Source organism: Pyrus communis, chromosome 1, assembly GCF_963583255.1.
Source record: "Pyrus communis chromosome 1, drPyrComm1.1, whole genome shotgun sequence".
Classification (NCBI taxonomy): Eukaryota; Viridiplantae; Streptophyta; class Magnoliopsida; order Rosales; family Rosaceae; genus Pyrus; species Pyrus communis.
Window position 1 is genome coordinate 38,125,016 of NC_084803.1, and position 20,905 is coordinate 38,145,920.

Below are 20,905 nucleotides of genomic sequence, written 5' to 3' on the forward strand. Positions count from 1 at the left end.
GTCCTTATGATTAAATATGAAACTATTTTGGTTAAATAATAATTTAGGATGGTTTTTGGTTAACTTAAACTTAGTCCAAACCCTTTTCATTAAAGCTCCTTATTATTTATGATAATACTCTTTGTACTTAAGCCAGGAAGAATAATAACTTTCATCATCTTTGAGAGTTGAGTGTAAAACACTTTCAGAGAGATGATATATACGTTATTTTTAATCTTTCACACACTCATACTTAATCATATTTTTTGTTTTTATTTAATTTATTCAATCCAAAAAAGTGTTTACAAGAGTGAAAGTCACCTCCCAATCCGAAATTATGTTCACATTCACCTGGGAAATGGCATAGAAAATATGGCCGAAATATTAAAAGAAATTGGGTGGACGAATTTAGTTAGAGCATCAAACATTTCAAAAATTCAAATACACGATGGCCCATGCTCTTTTAAAAAAAAATTTTAAAGGAAAAAAAAAAAAAATTACATGTCACAGTCTGTACCACAGACCCAGATTATAAAGAAGAACACATAGAACATAATCTGTATGTCTTTTGTTTGTCCTTGGGTAAATACTGGAAAGTATTCAATCCAACACTGTAGCTCTCCTGAGTAGTTCCTTTTCATGCACGGCTGATACCCACACGCTTGAATGACTAAGATGAACTCACGTACGTGTGTCCGATTGATCCTAACATTTTTGTTCAAGTTTTAGTGCCTTTTTTTTATATTTGCATGGTTAAATATGTGAAAGACCTGAACAAGGCTTGATGATAAATGGCGGCTCGATCCTTATGAGGCCCATTTTGCAATCCTGGGCTATGAGTCGTGACAGGTGATCAACCGTAATTTGGGAAAAGTCCTGGGCTATGCCAACTGTAATGTATATGTCGGAGATTCTTTTGCATCTCGAATATTGCGGGCCGTGCTTTACCCGAGAGCTATGTTGCATCTAGTAGATCTAAGGCCGACGATAAATTGTACATGCATGTACAATTTTGGAGAGGCGTTCTAGCAGCTCATAATTTTCAACACTTACATTTTTCACAGCTTCTGCATCTAGCTCGACAAGTGTTGAGTTTCTTCCGGAAACTAAATTCTCAGTGTGAGATTTAAACTTGAGAAATTGGATGAATCGTCCCTGAATTTTCACTCAATTGGAGTGTTGATCTCTAAACTAAAAATCCGTGAGTGTTGGTTCAATTGTTATAGTGTGGAGCAATATTCATTTTCGATAAATCCATTAGAACTTCCATACAAAATAAAGGGTTTAAAAGGCAAAAAGTGGATGGAAGTTCTAACGAAATTAGGCAAAAGGACTATTACTCCACATCATTGCAAGTTCAAGGACCAATACTCATAGATTTTTAGTTCATAAACCAAAGATCCAATTGAACAAAAATTGAGAGACCATTGCTCAAATTATCTCTTTTAACACTCTCCAACAATGTATTGACAACCCAACGGTACATGTAGTTTGCTATAAATGTCATATCAATACTGTTATATTAAGTCTATCAGTGTCTTCTTTGAGATTTATAATTTTGTTAATTTTTTGCCATACAATGTTTTAAACTATTTTAAACTTTGAGGAAGGAAATTAAATATGGACACAAGGAGCGAGTACTTGTAGCCAATTAGTCTAACGAAACTGTTGTGGTTTTGTTTGTTGCAATTTCGTCAAAAGTACTCATTTTCATTGATAATCTAAGCTACTTATGCCTTCCCATTGACAAACATTCGCAATTTCATCCCTTTCTTGCGAGATCTCCTCTTTAAGCTCTGTGCCACCCTTGTTTTCTTATTCCAACAACTGAAATAGGACACTATCTAAAATAAGATATGGTAGAATTCTACAAGAATATCTTAAGATTTATAAGAATTTACACGATCACATTTCTAAATAATTAAAATTGCAACCCTAATTAGTTTTTAACTATTTATGGTAGTAAATTTAGTGAGCCCCCAGCTCAAAAAATCTTAATTCCGCCCTTATCTGTGTAAGTATCAATAAAGGAGAAGCGACTTGTTTCCTATAAGGTGAAAATTATTTTTCTTAATTTGTTATGTCAAAAAAGAGTTGCCTTAATTACAAGTTTTTTTTCTTCTTCTTTTTTTAAACAGACGATATTATTTACACTAAGGAAAGATGGTAGGTTTAGGTTCATAATGGATTAGCAATAATGTGGTCCAAATTCGTCTTTGGCGAAAATCGAATCTAAGACCTCTCACTTACAAGTGAAGAAGAATATCACTAAATTGTAGTACTAAGTGGCATAATATTAACAAATGTTGTAATATAATATGTGGATGGCTCACATGAATAGTTCATTACTATTCATCCAAAGACAATAAGATGGATTATTATTCATATGAAGAAAAACAGATGGGTTACTATTCATGCACATTATTTCACAATTCATATGAGGAAAGTTTGTAAAGTGAATGGTGTTGTTATAGTAATCTTTTGCCTATAAGATGAGAGCATACAGAGGTAGAAGTGAGAAGAAGAAGAAAGAGATGAGAGAAAAACATACAAAGGAAAGAAAGAGGAGTTATGGAGAAAAAGGAAGAGAAGAGGAAAGAATAGAGATGCTGAAGAAATTACCAGTGAGCCAAGCTAGAGAGAAAAGAGAAAATAGTGAGAGTTATTTTGTATTCCTATTATTTCAGATAATGAAAGAAAGTACTACTGATGCCCCAATGATGTAGGCACACGTGCCGAACCTCGTAAATATTGTGTCTTATTTACTTTATTCCATTGCACACATATCGTTGATTTTACAAGAAGTTATCAGCACAAGAAGCTCTCATGTCGGTGGAAAGCACACCCTATAATTCGGTGAAGCACTACCTATCTCTCAACTCTGTTGGCTGTAACCTCACAGATAAGAAAATCTTTTCATTTCATCTTCATATCTCTGTATGACTAATTTTCTTAAAGTAAATATACATTTGGTTATATAACTATTATCATTATTATTGGCAGAAAATCTGACAGCCATGTAAACAGCCTCTAAACTCCACCTTGATGACCTCAAATTGAGATACTTCCTTCTTGAAAGTTGTTCGTCCACCCAGTACCTATAATATATCAAATTTTTAGAAAATTCCAACGGTGCGATCATCGCAGATGTTTGAAACATCAACCTAGTTTCTAATTCCGCAGAAAACTAGACAGTCGTCTTATGAGTACTGAAACTCCTTTTTTAGTAGCTCAGATTGAAATTGTTTTATCATAAAAGTTGTTCGGTATCCTTCTATCCATATCATACTAAAATTTGAGTCAAATCTAATGGTTTGATAAGTTGCAGGCACTACTTTTAACTCCAAAACTTATGGGAACTGTTTCGATTTTTTCGAAACTCACCAGAGGAGGAACACCAATTGGGACTTATTGTTACTATTACTTCCTAGGTAACTAAAAGGATTTAGAACTATGAAATGAAAATAAAATAAAAAGGATGAAACAAAAGAAAGTGGCAGACAAAGAAAAAAAAGAAAAAAAAAATGGAGACTTAATCATTGCCTTTTCTGTTTTGGCGTATTTATGTGAATGGTGCTGGTTTAAAGTCCTATCACAAGTTCTATTTATTTACAGTGGGTGGAATTATTACCCTTTACTTTAAAGCTTTGATATTTATGTGAATGGTGCTTAATCAAAGCCCTTGTTACAAGCTTTTATTTATTTAAAAGCAATTTATTTACCATGACTGTAATTACAACCTATTGCTTTAATTTATTTAGTGTACTATTGATCCTTATCATATAAAATGATTGGACCTGAAGTTCCACCGTTAAAAAAGATTAGACCTGAAGTTCCACCATCATCATTATATAAAAAGGATCAGACCCAAAGTTCCTTGATCAAATCAAAACCTAAAGTTTTTGAATCAACTGAGAGAGCAGCAGTTCCTCAACTAAATTAAAATGACAGCCACAAGTGCCTCAGTCCACAAACTATTAAATGAGGGCCAGAAGTTCCTTGATTCATGTAAATGAGGACCATAAATTCCTTAATCCATGTACAGATTAAGTATGGGCATGAATTCCAAAATATAAACTTAAAGGTTATAATGATGTCGATTTTGAGAATAAATTTAGAGTACATATGAATAATGTTTTGACCTGAAGTTCAAAATATGAATAATGTTAAAAACTTGAAGTTCTAACATTTTGTGTAGACATATGTTATATGTGGTATGAGTTAATTATCGTAATTTCTGTCATACCTGAATTTCTTCATTTTGGGAATAAGAAAATGGTGAACTTAGCAAAACCCGATTTTGTGACCATCGATATCTTACACAAGAGATACTTTCATGAATTCGTAATGCCCGATAATTCATGTGCAAGCATATGATATTAGAAAACATCTGTACTTAAAGGCTCATTGAATCATATTCATGGAACCAGAAGTTTCCATCGTCTTTTCATTAATTCATTAATTATGGAACCAAAAGTTTCTATAGGTTCCTATATATAACAAGCTAAAGTAGAAGCTTTCAGACATGTATAAAATCAAATGGGAGAAAAAAAAAATTTATACATACACATGAGTTACAACTACAAAAACAAACAAATGGGGGGGGGGGGCCTTCACAAATGTTGCTCATGTGAAGACTCAATACTTGGCACTACCCCAGAAGGGAGAGGCACTGGAGATTGATCATGTAACGCCCCAGTACTTCGCAAAACACCAGAAAGGGAAGACACCAGTTATCTTCGGAATCTAGCCACGAATATATGGTGATCACTTTGAATCCGACTTTTGGATTCTTACAGCTGGTCGAGCTTTCCTTTCATGCTCGTCGAGCAAATATTTGCAAGTTTGTGCAACTCTTTATTCTCGTGCTTGAGCCCTCTAATTTCTTGTCTAAGACTTGCCACCTCAGCAATTAATGTTTCGACTTGGCGAGTTCGAGCAAGTAGACGTTGGCCCATTTTGGATACAAAACCCGCACATTGAACACTAAAAGCCAAAAAGTCTTGAACAGCAAATTCATTAGACCTTTTTGAAAGTATTTTTTTATCTCTAGGAGTGAAAAGGTTCCTAGCTACTACTATAGTCGTTATATCATTCCTCATCACAGAGTCTCCAACTATAAGAGGGCCATTAGAAGATAAAAAGGATTGGCATCATATATTATCCTGACGCAGCTCGTGTATATCCCCTCCGAGACTCAAATCTAAACAAGGGTTGGATGGTCAAGCCATTTTCAGAAATGATGAAAGAAAAAGGTTAGATAGAGTGAAATCTCAGAAATACAACAGAAATAATTTTCATAGGCGAGCAACCTTCAAAGCATGCATTTTGAATACAATTGATACCTTTATACAAAAAGAGGCAACACAGCCACCTGTTCAAAAATTGAAGAGACACCGTTCTCCGAATTTCAAAAGCCGGATTTTCCTAAATAAAGTTTGTCAACATTTCTCAGACGCAATCTCAGCTTTCTGGATATCAAGGACAACTATGTCAAAATATCTCTGGCAAAGTTAAAATGCATAAGGTTCTCTATTCCAACTACACCACTGTTGCCAACAAGCGTGGGTGGCAAGGTTACGCACCACTTCTATTGTGCAAGAGATTGAAGCAGAAGGATTAACGATGAGCCCATAGAAGTCTAAATGGAGAAAATTGGTGGTTGATTGAGTGAATGGAAGACCAAAGTTCAATTATGGGAATCCTACTCATAGCCCCAGCAAACACTATCATTTTATATTTCACATGATGTACAAAATGATAATGAAAATTACTAATTGATTACAAGTTACGAATTTACCGCACGGATTGAAGTCTAAGTCAAACTATCCATAGACTTGGCACAACTGAATTGTTGCATGCTCAAAGCATGACATTCGCCGCATGGATTCAAGTTCCAAAAGGATAATCCATGGACACGGAAATTTTAATATATCTTATGCCAGAAGCATAGTCGATGTGTAGGTTCCAATGATTTAACTCCCCATAATTGGATATTAAAAATCCAAGCTCTATAACGCTCTAAAGGATGTTATGATCCAAATTCTCAAACAATTCATCTAATAAGAGATGACTATCCTAGAAGAGACAATATAAAGCCCCTGAAGAGGCAAGGATATCCAGAGTAATGAAATGCTTATAAATATGCATGCGCATGCACATGAGAATTATGGGATCAAGAATTGATGATTATCAATGTTAATTTTGGTTTTACAGTAGCTACTAAATTCATCAAAGAGTTGTGTTGATATTGAGCTGCGTTCTTTTGTTCAGTGACAAAAAGCAAAATTATTGGCCAAAATGGAGAAAGGCAATTCCATTACCATTTATTAAGAACATGGAAAAATGGATCTATAGTGCAAATCGCCAAATAATGTTGAACCCAGAAGGTTACATATAGGTATTTGTAATACGGTGAACTACACTCAACATGATATGACACAAGGTTTGCAATTGAAACCTGAAATTGTAATACACTCCTAGAAACATGATTTCTCATTGTGAAGCTTGTTCAATTCAGTAGAGAATTACACATGCCCGAAGCATATCTCCACAAGTAAATCCCTTAAGTATAATGGAAGCAAGTTCCTCTGTATAAATTCCAATGGTGAATGTGTCATGAAGTGTAGAAAATCCCTGAAGGATTTAGACTACTTGAAGAAAGCCCATGAAAGGTAAAGTATAAATTATGTACTCAATACCAATTGATGGTATAAATTGCCTTAGTGAGTACTATCTTTATGATGTTGTTGCAACATACTAAATCCCTTGCAAGAGTTGATAATATTAAAATGGGACTCTTGAAGAGTCTAGAAAGATTATAAAGTGTTGAAAGGAATATTGTCTTGAGCTGCAGATTGAACAATATGCCAACATAAATCGTATTTAAAATGTTTATGATATTAAAAAAATCATATGGATTGAAGATTATGAGTTGAACACTCAAATGATTAACCAATATTTATACACTAAGGAAGATCATTCATCCTCATGAGAGAAATGATGAATTGATATTTAGTCTAGGAGTACCATATCTTAGTGAGGTATGTGTCTTATTGTATTTAGTACAATATACTGAGCCAAATGTTACATTTCCTGTGAAGCACAATGCCAACATATGGTATTAGAATGAAGTAAAGTTTATCTTTTGATAATCCTAGAAAATTATAGACATGTGCTTATTCTATTCCAAAAAACTCACTAATAGCCATGGTCTTATTGGGCAAGCAAAAATTTGAATATCTTTCTAGCTTGCATACAAATCGCTCTCAGAAATGATTTGTATTTACATATGGAAATAAATTGATCATACAATGATCAAGGAAGCAACATTCAGTGCCACATTTTCATATCTCTTAGAAATACAAGAGTTTGGTTAAAACTTGTGGCTATTAAAATTTGGAGTGCATGTGAACCATCTTCAGAAGCAAACACTCAAACTATCATGAATGGTATCAAATTACATCAACATAGTAATCAGTCAAATTAAAGAATTCGAAATCAGGGGGAATGCTTATCAGGGGAAGGCAACCAAAATTGACGTATGACCATCCAAGGGGGAGTGTTGTAATATAATATGTGGATGGCCCACATGAATAGTTTGTTACTATTCATCCAAACAAAAATCAGATGGATTGTTATTCATATGAAGAAAAATAGATGGATTACTATTTATGCACAGTAATACACTATTCATTTTGGGAAAGTTTGTAAAGTGAATAGTGTTGCTATAGTAATCTTTTGGCTATAAGATGAGAGCATACAGAGGAAGGAAGAAGTGAGGAGAAGAAAGAGATGAGAGAAAAACATATAGAGGAAAGAAAGAGGAGTTATGGAGGAAAAGGAAGAGAAGAGGAAAGAATAGAGATGCGAAAGAAATTACAAGTGAGACAAGCTGGAAAGAAAAGAGAAAATAGTGAGAGTTATTTTGTACCTCTATTATTTCAGATAATGAAAGAAAGTACGACTGCTGCCTCAAGGACGTAGGCACACTTGCCGAACCTCGTAAATATTGTGTTTTATTTACTTTATTCCACTGCATATACATATCGTCGATTTTACAACAACGATGAATTAGTTGTTCGCTATTTTTTTTAACAAATTAACTGTTCATTATTAGTTTCATAATATTTATGATGAATTTATATGATGATTGGTAGAAGTGGTATTATATTCAACATCACCATCATTGGTTTGGAAAATTGCAGATGACCATGATCTAAAAGTTGTTTCAAACTGCCAAGGATCCCATTACACATCTAAAAGAGGGTAAACCTGTTAAAAATAGTCAATTCATGTAGTTTTGGGGTGAGATTTTCCTTTTCACTTATGGTTAATAGATATTACATATAGTTCCATTTAAGTTAATTTTTCCTTCAAGCACACAAACCTAGTCACTAAATGGAGAAGATTTTGGATGTGGTCACCGTTGGTGGTGGGCCCCTTCGTATTGTGTGAAAGGAGGTGAAATACAAATGAGACCGGGTGAACATGAAAAAATTAGAAGAAGTGAGATAGGAATGATTTTGTGTGTGTGTGAGCTGTATGATCACCTGGTCTGATCTCTAGATTCTCCACCAAATGACACTGAAAACACTTCTTTTTATTTATTTATTAAGAGTTTTGAACGTAAAAAGCCACTAATAATAAATTTGAAATTCATATATAGAATTTGCATTTCTCTTACTAATGACTTCATAATCATCCACTAGATGATCAAACCTACATGCGAGTAGTGAACACTTTTCAAACCAACTTTCTACATGGGGTTTTCTTCTTAATTATAGCATTTCCAATGCAAAGACTCAAATTTTAAATCTATATTATTATATTAGGTACCAAAAAATTTGTAGATTTATGGGCAAAACTTTGGAAGGCAAAGGTTCCCCCAAAAGTGAGGATTACTTGTTGGCGTCTATGCAATAATATTGTCCCCACAAAACACAACTTGGCTACCAAGCATATTACGACGGATCTATCTTGCGTACTATGCCACTCCGCTTTGGAGTCAATATCCCATTTCCTTAAGAACTGCCATTTTGCTCGTAGTGTTTAGCTTTGCTCCCTTTGGGGCCCTTGCCTCGTGGCTAAAACACCAACTGATTCTCAGACCTGTCTCTTTCTCATCCCCCTAACTCTTTTGAAACATTGCTCATGATTTCCTAAGCAATCTAGAATAGTCGTAATTCAATGCTATGGAAGGACACTTGCGAATCCCCGGATCTTATGGTTGCTTACTCGATTGCTTGGTGGTAGGAATACCTACGCATGCAACCTCGCCCAAGTCAATCCTGCTCTATGGATCTTGGTCCTTGCAAATGGTCTTTACCACTGTCTGGGTGTCTCAAATTAAATTTTGATAGAGCCTGGAACCGTGATTCTCTAGTTGGAGAAGCTGGCATCATCGTTAGGATGAATTTGGAAAGTCGGGGCTCATTGCCGGAATTGGTCGGACGTCTCATCTTTGCTGATGGCAGAAGCTTTGGCAACTTATGAGTACGTGGCTTTCAAAATTTTATTATGGAAGGTGACTCTCTTCAAATTGTGGTTGCTCTTAATCATTCGTTAACTAATGTATCTCTAATCGGCATATTATTGAAGATTCTCTGAGTTTCATTATTGACTTCGTTGTGGAGGATGTTATGTAATCCATTTGTACTATTCTTCTCGGCTTTCTTTGGCTTTAGAATCTAAGGGTGGTTTGGTATGGGATCCCAAACAAAAAATGGAATCCCAAATCCTAAACTGAAATTTTTTGGGACAGGAATTTGAAGACCAACCCCGAACTGAAATTTCGGTATTCCTAATTTTTGGGATTCTCAAAAAATTTTCGGTATTTCGGGATGTTCGGTATCCCCAAATTTCATACAAATTGAAATACCAATCATTCATACCAAGTCAAATTAACATGCAACCAAAATAAAATAAGTTACAAACCTAATATGTTCGAAAAGTAACAATACAATTTTTTGATTTCGTGTTGAAGAGATAGACACATTTGGTTGAGAAGCAGTAATGCAAGGTGAGTGTGTGTGGGAGGTTCGTACCGGCAATTGTGGTGATAAAGGGTTATGGTTACTACCTTTAGACCAAATGGCAGAGTTAAAATTTTGGAAATCCAAGAGTTGGATGGCTACGTTGAACAAATGAAGTAAAGGGCTATGGTTACTACTTGTAGACCACACCAATTATATTGCTACTAGTAGTTTGAAACAATTCAAATGTCCTTTTTTTTTTTTTCAGTACTTGAATTCAACATTCAACTTTAACATGCATGCAACCAAAATAAAACAAGTTAAGTAACAGAACCAAAAGCAAAAAAAATAAGTTACAAACTATAGTTCCAAAATAAAATAAGTTCCAAACCAAAAGCAAAAAGAAAAGCTTAAATATGCATAATATATATATATATATATATATAAAATATTCGTTTTTTGTAACTTCCCACATCGACCAACGGAGAGGGGGTGATGTGCCTTATATGTACATGCCCACCTCCATATAGCACGAGGCCTTTTGGGAACTCACTAGCTTTGGATTCCATCGGAACTCCGAAGTTAAGCAAGTTTGGGCTAGAGCATTCTTAGGATGGGTGACCCATTGGGAAGTAGCTCGTGAGTTCCTAGAAACAAAACCGTGAGGGAATGGTAAGCCCAAAGCGAACGATATCATGCTACGGTGGAGTCGAGACTGGGATGTGACAGAATGGTATCAATGCCACTCTGCTGTGGGGCCCTTAAGAGGGGTGGATTGTAACATCCCACATCAACCAACGGAGAGGGGGTGATGTGCCTTATATGTACATGCCTACCTCCATATAGCACGAGGCCTTTTGGGAACTCACTAGCTTCAGATTCTATCGGAACTCCAAAGTTAAGCGAGTTTGGGCTAGAGCGTTCCCAAGATAGGTGACCCACTGAGAAGTTGCTCGTGAGTTCCCAGAAACAAAACCATGAGGGAATGGTAAGCCCAAAGCGGATAATATCGTGCTACGGCGGAGTCGAGACTAGGATGTGACATTTTTGGTTCGATGTGGGATTACCGAAATATTGGGAAGACAATACCGATTCCCATACCAAACTTTCAGGATCGGTTCGGTATGTCATCCCAAAAATTTCGGGAATTTTGGTTTAGGATCAAAATTTTTTTTGTTTGGTTTAGGATTTTCGGGAATTTTTCCAACCCTATTATCGTTTCTCTCAAAAATAAAAAAAGACTCTCAAAACTCATATTTTAATTTTAACAATTTACTTATGTGCATTGGAGATGATGGGATTCAAAACACATATCTCATTTTTCTTAGTTGAATAATATTTTTCCTAGTTAGCATGGGCTTCCCTTGAACTCAAATTGCATATTGAACCCCAAATTTTGATCTCAACTTCTCGGAAGACTTATATATAGTTTTGATGAGTTTCAAGTCTTTGGTGCATTGGAGAACCTTAAACTCATATCCAAACTCAAATATAAGATTTGTCTTAAGTCTCTGATTATACTTATATGTATAACTTTTCAAAATTATTCTCTAGCCCGTGTGTCACACTCTCAATTAGAATTAGGGGTGGGCACGGGCCGGGTCAGGCTGAAATTTAGAGGAACCGGACCCTACCCGTTGTAAATGGTAACGGGGTGGGCCGAGCCGGGTAATGGCATTTCAAAATTTGGAATCAGGCCTAACCCGAATCGTTTGAAACGAGCAGAAACCGGACGGGTCCACAAGTCTAGTTAATTTTTTTTTTTTTTGGCCAACATAGAATGGACGACCTTGTTGGCGTCGTCTTCCTCAACACATAAGGGAATCGACCGTGGGAGAAGAAATTTTCCCAGCTGCAATTACCTTCTTCCTCGATCATCATCCTCAAGATGCGTGAGTCAAGAGCGCCACATAATCGGCTGAGTCGGACCAGATTGGGTGGACAGCAGGCGAGTTGTTCCCCTTCGTCTTCGCCGATCTATTTGATCCCACAGTCTTCTCCGATTTGGAGTGCCATCAAAGATTCAAACTTTACAACCGCATTACCACAAAAATTGAACATTTCCTTTGTTTTTCTCAACAATCAAAGAGATAATATAAAAATTAAAAATACTTGATGGTTGAGATTCTGAGGGAGAACTGAACAAGGATAAATAGGTGAAAGACTATCAAGGATAAGTTTAATCTGGATATGGGTATTCCTATATTGGACAACGAATATCAAAGTTATTTTGGGGCCATATTGAAGGTTTAAATCTTCTTCTTCTTGGACAATGACTCAAAATCGAAGAAATAAATTAGGACAGCCCCTCACAATCTTCGTCTTCTTAGACGGAGAAGATGACTTCGTCTTTCGACTTCATCGTTCATCCTTTCAAGTTTGACACAAAGATAGACTGACTTCGTCGTTCGTCCCTTCGAGTTCGACAAAGAGAGATTAAGAATCAATAAGGATGAAAGTTAGTTCGGACTCTGGGAGAGAGAGATCGAGACGGAGGAGATTGAGATACGAGAGGGAAGACTGAGGATAGAAGATTCAGTCTGAGTTTGAGAAGAGTCTTTGAGAAAGTAAACTGAGTGAGGTTAGGCTTCGTGATACCTGTGTGTTTGTGTGAGATTTGAGCATACAAGTTCAATGGATACGGTCCGGGCCGGGGGCCTGTCTTTAGAAATTTCGATTCGCCCTGCCCCACTATTTACTTGGAACCGACCCACCCCGCCCTGTTTTGTATATAAATAATATGGACCCGCCTATAACCGCTAGTACCCATCCCTACCCGCAGGCGTTGGACCTGTTTGCCCACCTCTAATTAGAAGAGATAATTATTCTATCGGTTGTATGAAATTTATTCTCACACAATTTAGAAAATTTGGAAATCTAAAATTTTTTCATTATATAGTAGAGAGTCTTAATATTTTTAAGCTATAGACTAGTGGTAAAGTATTTATAAATTTCTAACTCATATCTACGTATGTTCTCACATTTTTTCTTTATACTTTTCATTTCATTCAAGCATTCGTTATAAAGTTCAATCAAACATTTTTTTTTCTAAAAATCTAAATGCTTATCAACCTACATGCGTCAACATTTGCTAAAAATCTTAGCTATATAAAATCTTTCGACATATTGTATGTTTAAAATTCGACTGAAAGTCTCTCAAGACTAAATACAATATTAATATTAGTATTAATGGCTTGGTTCCAAGTTCCTTGTAACTCAAGTTTTGTATTAAAACTCGGCAAATTGAAAGTATGGGACGTTTTCCCATCACAGATTATGTTCCATGCCTTTTCCTAAGTCAACTTATTCATAGATTTTGCACCTTACTTTATTAGGATTATACACTTACAAATAATTAGACAGAAAAAGACTAATTACATAATATTTTACTACTTGCTGCTAGCATTCTGATCCGATCTTTATCCAAGGGAATCTGTCAAACTTCCCAGTTAAATCCAGAGAGTTCGATATGCTCCTTGTACCTAAGCAATTTGGAATCTCTAGACATCCCACTTTGAGTGGATAAGTGTTAGGTTCCATTTTTTTTATTGAAAGAGACATTGAGAAATGTAGCTAGGTTTTAGGTGTACCTATTAATTTGTTCGTTGGTTGTGGCATTACCAACCCATTTCATTTATTTTACGTAGTCGAGAGTTCTAAATGTATCTATTCCTTTTACTGCATTAGGGTACAATACTATATGGTAATATGATGCTAATGTGGTATAAAAATATGGTATTTCTTAGTATTTTTTATTTATTAATAACGCTACTTGTTTGTATGTCAAATAAAACATGAGGAACTGTGTTTCTTTTGAAAAAAAGAACTAAGGGATGTATTGTATTAAGATTTATATGGACTTTTGTTGAGCTTTTAAAGTGATAGACCTTCACAGATTTAATAGACTTTTATTAATTATTATAAATTTCCTAAAATTTCAGACTTTTAATGATATATATATATATATATATATTTTTTTTTTTTGGAAAAACACCATTCCAAAACGTGGTGAAGCATTTATTGCAACAACACAAACTTACAACCAAGGCCCAAAACAGATACACAAGGCAAAACAGGGCCAACCAAACACACCAAAATGAGCCCAACCCAAAGTTGGAACTGAAGAAAACATAAAACTAGAAATACCGCTACAACCCTCGCTGCAACGACCGCCGCAACCAATACTGCCACATCAGTGCTTGTCAATCCGCCCAAAGCCCATCTCCCAACCGAGCTGCGCCTCAAACCCGTCAACCAATTCCAATCTTCAGTCCAAACACAGCCACAGATCACCAAGGACCTGCAACAAAGATAAAGAAGCGCATGGAAATCCACGAGCAACACTGCCAACCAAGGCAGATAGCAAAGAGAATGTTGGGGTGTTTGGAACACCTGACCCAGTGGAAGCACCAGATTAGAGCTCACTGACTCAACAAGCCGCATCTCGTCGTTAAACTTGACCAAAGATCGAAAATTAGTGGAAGGAGGAGGAGAGACAACAGTGGGAGGAGAAGAGGGTAAATCGAAACAGGGGAAAAAGTAGCATAGAGGAGAAGTGAGGGACACCAAGGCAAAAACAAAAGAACACCCATCGATCCCGGCCGCAGCCAGGATCGGCGGCAACAAACGAGAACATGATGGAGAACCACTCACACGAAAGGGTGAGAATCGCTCTCAAAGAGAGGGAAGGTCTCTCACAGGGGAGAGAAAAAGGCCTTTTTTTTTCTTACATTTTTTCCTTTTAATGATATACTTTTGTTGACTTACACTTTTGCAGAATTCTAGAGAGTTCAATACTTTATTTTTACTTTTTTAAAGAATTTTGGAGATTGTCGTAGATGTTTTAACTATTAATTTATTAATAAGCATTATTATTTTTAAGTTTTCATCATTGAGATGGTGATCATGATTTATGACAAAGTGGGCTTATGAGGTGGTGGTAGTGGAAGTGTCATGGGGTGATTGTGGTGTCGGGGTGGTAAAGGAGATGGTGGTAGAGGTGGCGGTCATAGTGATGGTGGTGTAGGTGGTGGTCATAGTGGTGATAGCGATGATGCTCATGGCAATGACAACAGTGGAACCAATGGTGACAGTGGTTGGGTAGAGGTGAACAAGATGGTTATGGTAAGGTAGTGGTGGTGACATGATGTTGGAAGTGGTGATAGTGATAATTATTGCATTATATTAGATGATGGAGTATTCATCAGAGAATTAAGAAAAATGAAATCCATCAGAATCTTGAGGAGAGGTTGAATTTGCATTGACAAAATTTTTTCTATAAAAGCATTCAAAGTCCATCAAAATCCATGACTTTCTAAAATCTTTTAAAATAAGTGAAATTTTAAATACACTTGGATCTTTGTAGACTTCATAAATGAATACCACAAGATTTTCATAAACTTTTTAGAGTTATAAAAAAAATTTATTTAATACAGAATGACTTTTATTGACCTCTAAAAATCTATATTGAATACACTTAAATTTGAAAGTCAACCAAAATCCATCAAACTCCAAAAACAATGAACCCACTGAATCTTTATCAAGTGGTGTTCTTGGTGTGGACTGTGTTTGTTGTTTTATCCTTGTAGTACAAAAATTAGACTGAGTTGTCTTTGTGTATGTAGTCTCGTTTGGGTTAGTTTTGTGTTCTCTGTATAGGCGAGTCATACTAGTGGCTAAATTATATCAGCTCTTATGTTGAAAGTGGTTACCAAATACTATTTACACATATATGGCATTGAAAGAAAAACACACACACATATTCATGTAAGTTGTAACAGTATCGTGATAGAGAACTTGCAGTACTCTTTACATACGTAAAGCTCTTTCGACCTATCACGTAAAGAGAGAAACAAACATATGATTTACACTATTTCGTAATGAAAGAAATAAACATATGATCATACACAATGAAGTACGCTCTTTAACTTAAAAAGAACTTGATTATACAGAATCCACCACAGAGTTCTCTTATTACGTTTCTACATTAACTGAAAATTACAATTTACTATATCATACTAAATTACGCCTGCCACTGGTCTCCTCCATCACATTTATCTGTATTTATATTTGTATGTACAACAAAAAGAAAATAAAAGAGAGAAGAAATTGGAATACATAGCTAGCTGTAGTCAACAAGTCATTGACTTGAAACTTCATCCAAAAGCTTGTACCTTCTGACCTTGTTCCTGAAGACTTGCCTTGTGATCCCAATAGTGCTTGTGTTTTTTATGTTTGATATGCCCTCTGACCTTGTCCTCCTGATCCTCTCAGCCTCCTTTGCCGCATTTGTGATGATCCTCTTTCTGGTAACAACTGGTGCAGATTTTGGAGATGGTGATGGAGATGGAGATATTGCTGATGATTGACGATGAAGATCAAGTGATCTCTGTTTCTTGATGGGCCCGCTTGGTTGCAGCTGCATAGTGCCCCTCAGACACCCACCATATGGATTATTACTGTTTTTTGATGAAATCTTTTTTTTGATGCTGATCTTGGTAATTGGGTGGTCTTGATCTTGGGATTCCCTTTTGCATGAGGATGAAGAATTTGAGGAGTTCGGGGACTTTTCCTTTGTGTCCTCCTTCTGGGTGAGGCACCAATTGCAGATTCTGTAGGACTCAGCATTCGGGTAAAGATTGCTGCAGTACCTGCACATAGGAAATCTGATTACAATTAAACTTCAGTTTGGTTAGATCATAACCCATAAATTAAAGGATCAACTTAAATATGTTCATATAATTAAACAAAAAGGAGAGTGGTTTTGTTAAATTGGGGACCTGTGCTGAGATCTGAATTGGCAAACCTTGCAAAGAAAGAGCTCATAGGAGAAGCCAAAATCCCCACACATGCAGCACTCATGGCTACCTGCTGCTTGCTCTTGGACTTGGACTACTGATGCTGCGTTGTTGTTTCCTTTGCTACTTGTTGTCATATTGTTGTTGCAGAGGAGAGGGAGAGAGGGAGAGATGAATGATGGGGGAGGGACTTTTTTGGGTAGGCCGACGGCCACACAACAAAAGCCACAAAACGTGTAGTGTTTTATTGGGATTCTTAATTAAATAAAGTAATATATAAAATATACACATCATTTTCATTTTTGGTACGGCCGTGTGTAGAACGTGACACCTTTATTTATTTTTGGTAATAAAGCAAACAAAAACAATGGTAAAGTTAAATATGAATATGTAAGCACGGTAAACAGAGTGTGGCGAAATCATTTTCTAACTTATACTATCATAATTTGGTTTGTTTAAAAAAACTAATAATATCATGATTTCATTAAAATAAAAAAATTTCGTTGGAGAGAGAATAAAGAATGAGGCTTTACAATTGGTATTGGTGCATATATTTTTCCAGCTATAAATTCTCTATATTTTTATTTTTCTTCTTTAGATATAAAGGTCCTTTTCTTGTACAAAAATAATGGTGATTTTCCATGATTGACAAAAGCTTAAAAAATAAATATAAAATTCATCGTGGCATATGATACTTTGTCAGAATGTTGAAAAACAATAATGTTATATATATGTATATGCACAGTAATGTGAGTTCAATTCTCATCGATATTTCTCTTTCTAACAACTAACTATCTAACTCATTGATAACATTATTGTCCTCAAAAGAGCATTATTTTTACATGAGAAAAGGTTTTACTTCTGACAAGGCTGTCACAAAAGGAGGGGAAAACAAATAATTCCTTTTTCTAGTGTGTGAAATTATCTATTACTTGCCCTACGGTCATTTTTTATTTGGGATTGCTTTATAATCTCCTTCTGTTGATTCTTCACTGAAATGGTAAAAGAAAAAGCTTCGGCATGCATCGATTCCATGCGAGGAACGTAGGTTTTCGTAATTCTTCTTCTTTCCTTTTTGTTTCGTCACAAAGAAGAGTTAATAATTATAGATTTTTTGTGGTTCGTCATACATCCTTTTGTGCGATTTACCTATATATTAATTAAATAAATACCAATATTTAATCCACTCAAATTAGGGTTTTTTTTAATACATTTTTTTAACAAATAATATTATCTACATTAAGGATCGGAGGTGAGCTGAGCCTCATAATGATCTAGCAATAATGTGGTTCAAATTCGCTTATAGCAAGAATCAAACCTAAGACCTCTCACATACAAGTGAAAAAGAATACCACTAGACCGTAATACTAAGTGACACTCAAATTAAGGTATTTGATTATCAAGTATCTCTTAATTATCTTTGTGATATTTAAAGAAAATCCTTAAAAAACTATTCTTAGAATTTTCATGGACATATATGTCTTTCTACTATGTTCCCAACTACGGGCTTTCAGGAAGAAAGAAGACACAAAGAGAAAATCTCTCTCGGTATTTTTTTAACAAACGATATTATCTACAAGGAAAGGGTGGACTTAGCCTCTTAATGGGCTAGCAATAATGTAGTTCAAATTCGTCTTTGGCGCGAATCGAACTCGTAACTTCTCACTTACAAGTGAAGCAGAATACCACTAGATCGTAGTACTAATTGGCAAATCTCTCTCAGTATTAGATAGGAGAGATAAAGCTCTCTACTCTTATAGTTCATATATATTTTCAGTTTAATCTCTAGGGTTATCATCTCAATCCTAGGACTTGGGAGGCGAAAGTTCAAAGAGACCTCCTTTTACATAGCCAACCTGAGAATCTGCAAGATTGTGGACGTGCCTGAAGGCTGCTTGGTTCGTGTTTGTGTTTCACCATAGAAGCTTGCGGTGTTTGTAGGAACGTGTAGTGATCCAAAAATTTTGGTAAAAAGTTCAGGGAAAGTCTCACTTGAAAAAGTCCTCTTAATATTTCTCATCAAAAGGATTAATTCTAAGATACAAGTGACAATAGACTAATTGGCTTTATGTAACCAAGGAGCGGAGTCAGAGATTTTCTTATATTATTAAAGGTAGAGACTGATTAGCTTCTCGAGAAAATGGGGTTGGAAAATGCAGTTTGGATGATATAAATAGCTAATTTTAATGGATTGTTGGTGGTATTATAATTAGAATATAATGAATTCGATCTGGAAGGCCTGAAACACTCAACAAAGTCCAGCTGCAATGAAACATAGTACAGTTCATATTAGAGTGCTCCTACTCCTAGGCTGACTTGGCAGAACGTTAAAATATTATTACTTAACTGTTAAAACCAAATTGCAGAAACCCTAATTTTCAACTTTTAAGATCAACTACACTAAATTTCTTCCCCGCCTAATCCTAATTCACAAAATTCAGTCCAATGGCAAGCCGATTACATGTTAAAATCTCTCTTTTTTTAACAATCTTTCGCGATTAAGGTAATATACACGAGGGGATGAAACCTAAAGAGAAATGTTCGTTGGGATTAAAATACATAATCGTAAAGATGTTTTGTGTACGAGCGCTTAGACAATATCATTTCTTCCTCTTCACTGCCGAAAATAATTGAAAGAAATATTTTATTTGGATTATAAAACTAGCAAATTGGGTGTATATATTTGTTGACCCTAAAAACTACCAAATCTACATGGCGCGCAGACCGAGTAATTAATAAGCTAACTACGTCCTTCGGTTGTGTGCGGGGCGTGCCAACTCATCGGCTGAGGAGTAAAATGTGTTGATGTTGCGTTGTGCGCGCTGCTGACATCTTGATCTTGCGACTGCAACCGAGGAATGAACACATCTCGGTCTTCAGGTTCTAAAGCCTGAATACAAGGCTGCTAGTCTTGCAAAGTTCAATATCAAATTCGGCTTTCAATGTGCCGAATGTGGTAACCTGTAACACCTCACTTTGCCGAGAAGGCTAACGAGATGACCTCTGCCAATAAGGATTCTAAAATCCTTCTCGACTGAGACTTGGATAGATAATCAGTCACCCTTGACGCAGTGCTGTTTATCCAAACTGAAGGTGCTCCGCAGTCGGTTGATTCTACGGTAACAGTGCTGTTTATCCAAACTGAAGATGTTCGCCGGTTGCCTTCACAGTGCTATTTATCCAAACTAAAGATGTGTCGACGGGAAAAAGAAAATAAAAATCTCAAGGTTGTTGAGAGGTTTCACGTAGAGCGAGAGTTTGCGCATGGCAGTTTATGTGTTGAATTAGAGAGGCTTAGAATGATGCACCCCCTTCTTATTTATAGCAGCCAATTTCTTCATGGCCAAACCAGAACTATACTCGGATTAGGATTCTTTATCCTAATCTAACCAAGTCTCGGTTAATCCTACCTCCATTAGGACTTTGAACCAAACTCTTTATCTGGCCACATTCACTTCTCAAATCTCAGCATCCTCATTTCATTGAGACTCCTTATTATGCTAGGATTCGACTTTCCCATCAATCCGTCTCATACTAGGACTCGGCTGATCCTAACCAAGCGGCCCATAATAACTAGAATTTGCGATGATTCTAGAATCATACTGTCGGGCCGAGAACAACTCCTAACTTGGCCCACACCAATATTTTGGGCCCAAACATTGCCCCCTCGCTTCTGAGGTTCTTGGCCTTTATTCCTAGGCCAAGCCTCGACCTTGAAGAGGCAAAATCGACTCTTATACCTCTATAAAAACTGAAGTGCCTCGAATCACCCAAACAAATGCATTTATAGGACCCGATCACATGTCCCTGGTTCCTGCCACGTGCCAATCCTTTACTTGCTTGTCCCCTAATGATGACATTTAAAACGTGCAGACGCCAAACAATCTCTTCATCATTAATCCTGCTGTTACACAAACTGCTAGGTTATTGAATCGTCCCCTCATCATAAAAACTTGCTACCACACGTCACCATGTCGCCTCAATCCATAAGTTCTTAGGTCCCTTCATATGGATTCTTTAAATATCTGTGATGATTGCACAACTGTCTAATTGGTTTTACCCTTTCTTTTCAAAAATCAAACGGCCTACTTCCAAAACCCCTATAAATGTCTAGATCCATTCATTTTTTCCTTTACGCTTTCAGAAATCCTAAAC

At 36.1% G+C, this 20,905-nt stretch overlaps 1 long non-coding RNA gene across 1 annotated transcript; it reads right to left on the minus strand.

The window, feature by feature from the left end:
• Window positions 1–15,904: 15,904 nt before the first annotated feature.
• LOC137711289 (uncharacterized) lies at window positions 15,905–16,978 on the minus strand. The gene is made up of 2 exons (XR_011065048.1): window positions 16,733–16,978; window positions 15,905–16,603 (listed from the first exon to the last, which is right to left on the minus strand). It is a non-coding gene; the product is annotated as an uncharacterized lncRNA (long non-coding RNA).
• Window positions 16,979–20,905: the final 3,927 nt, after the last annotated feature.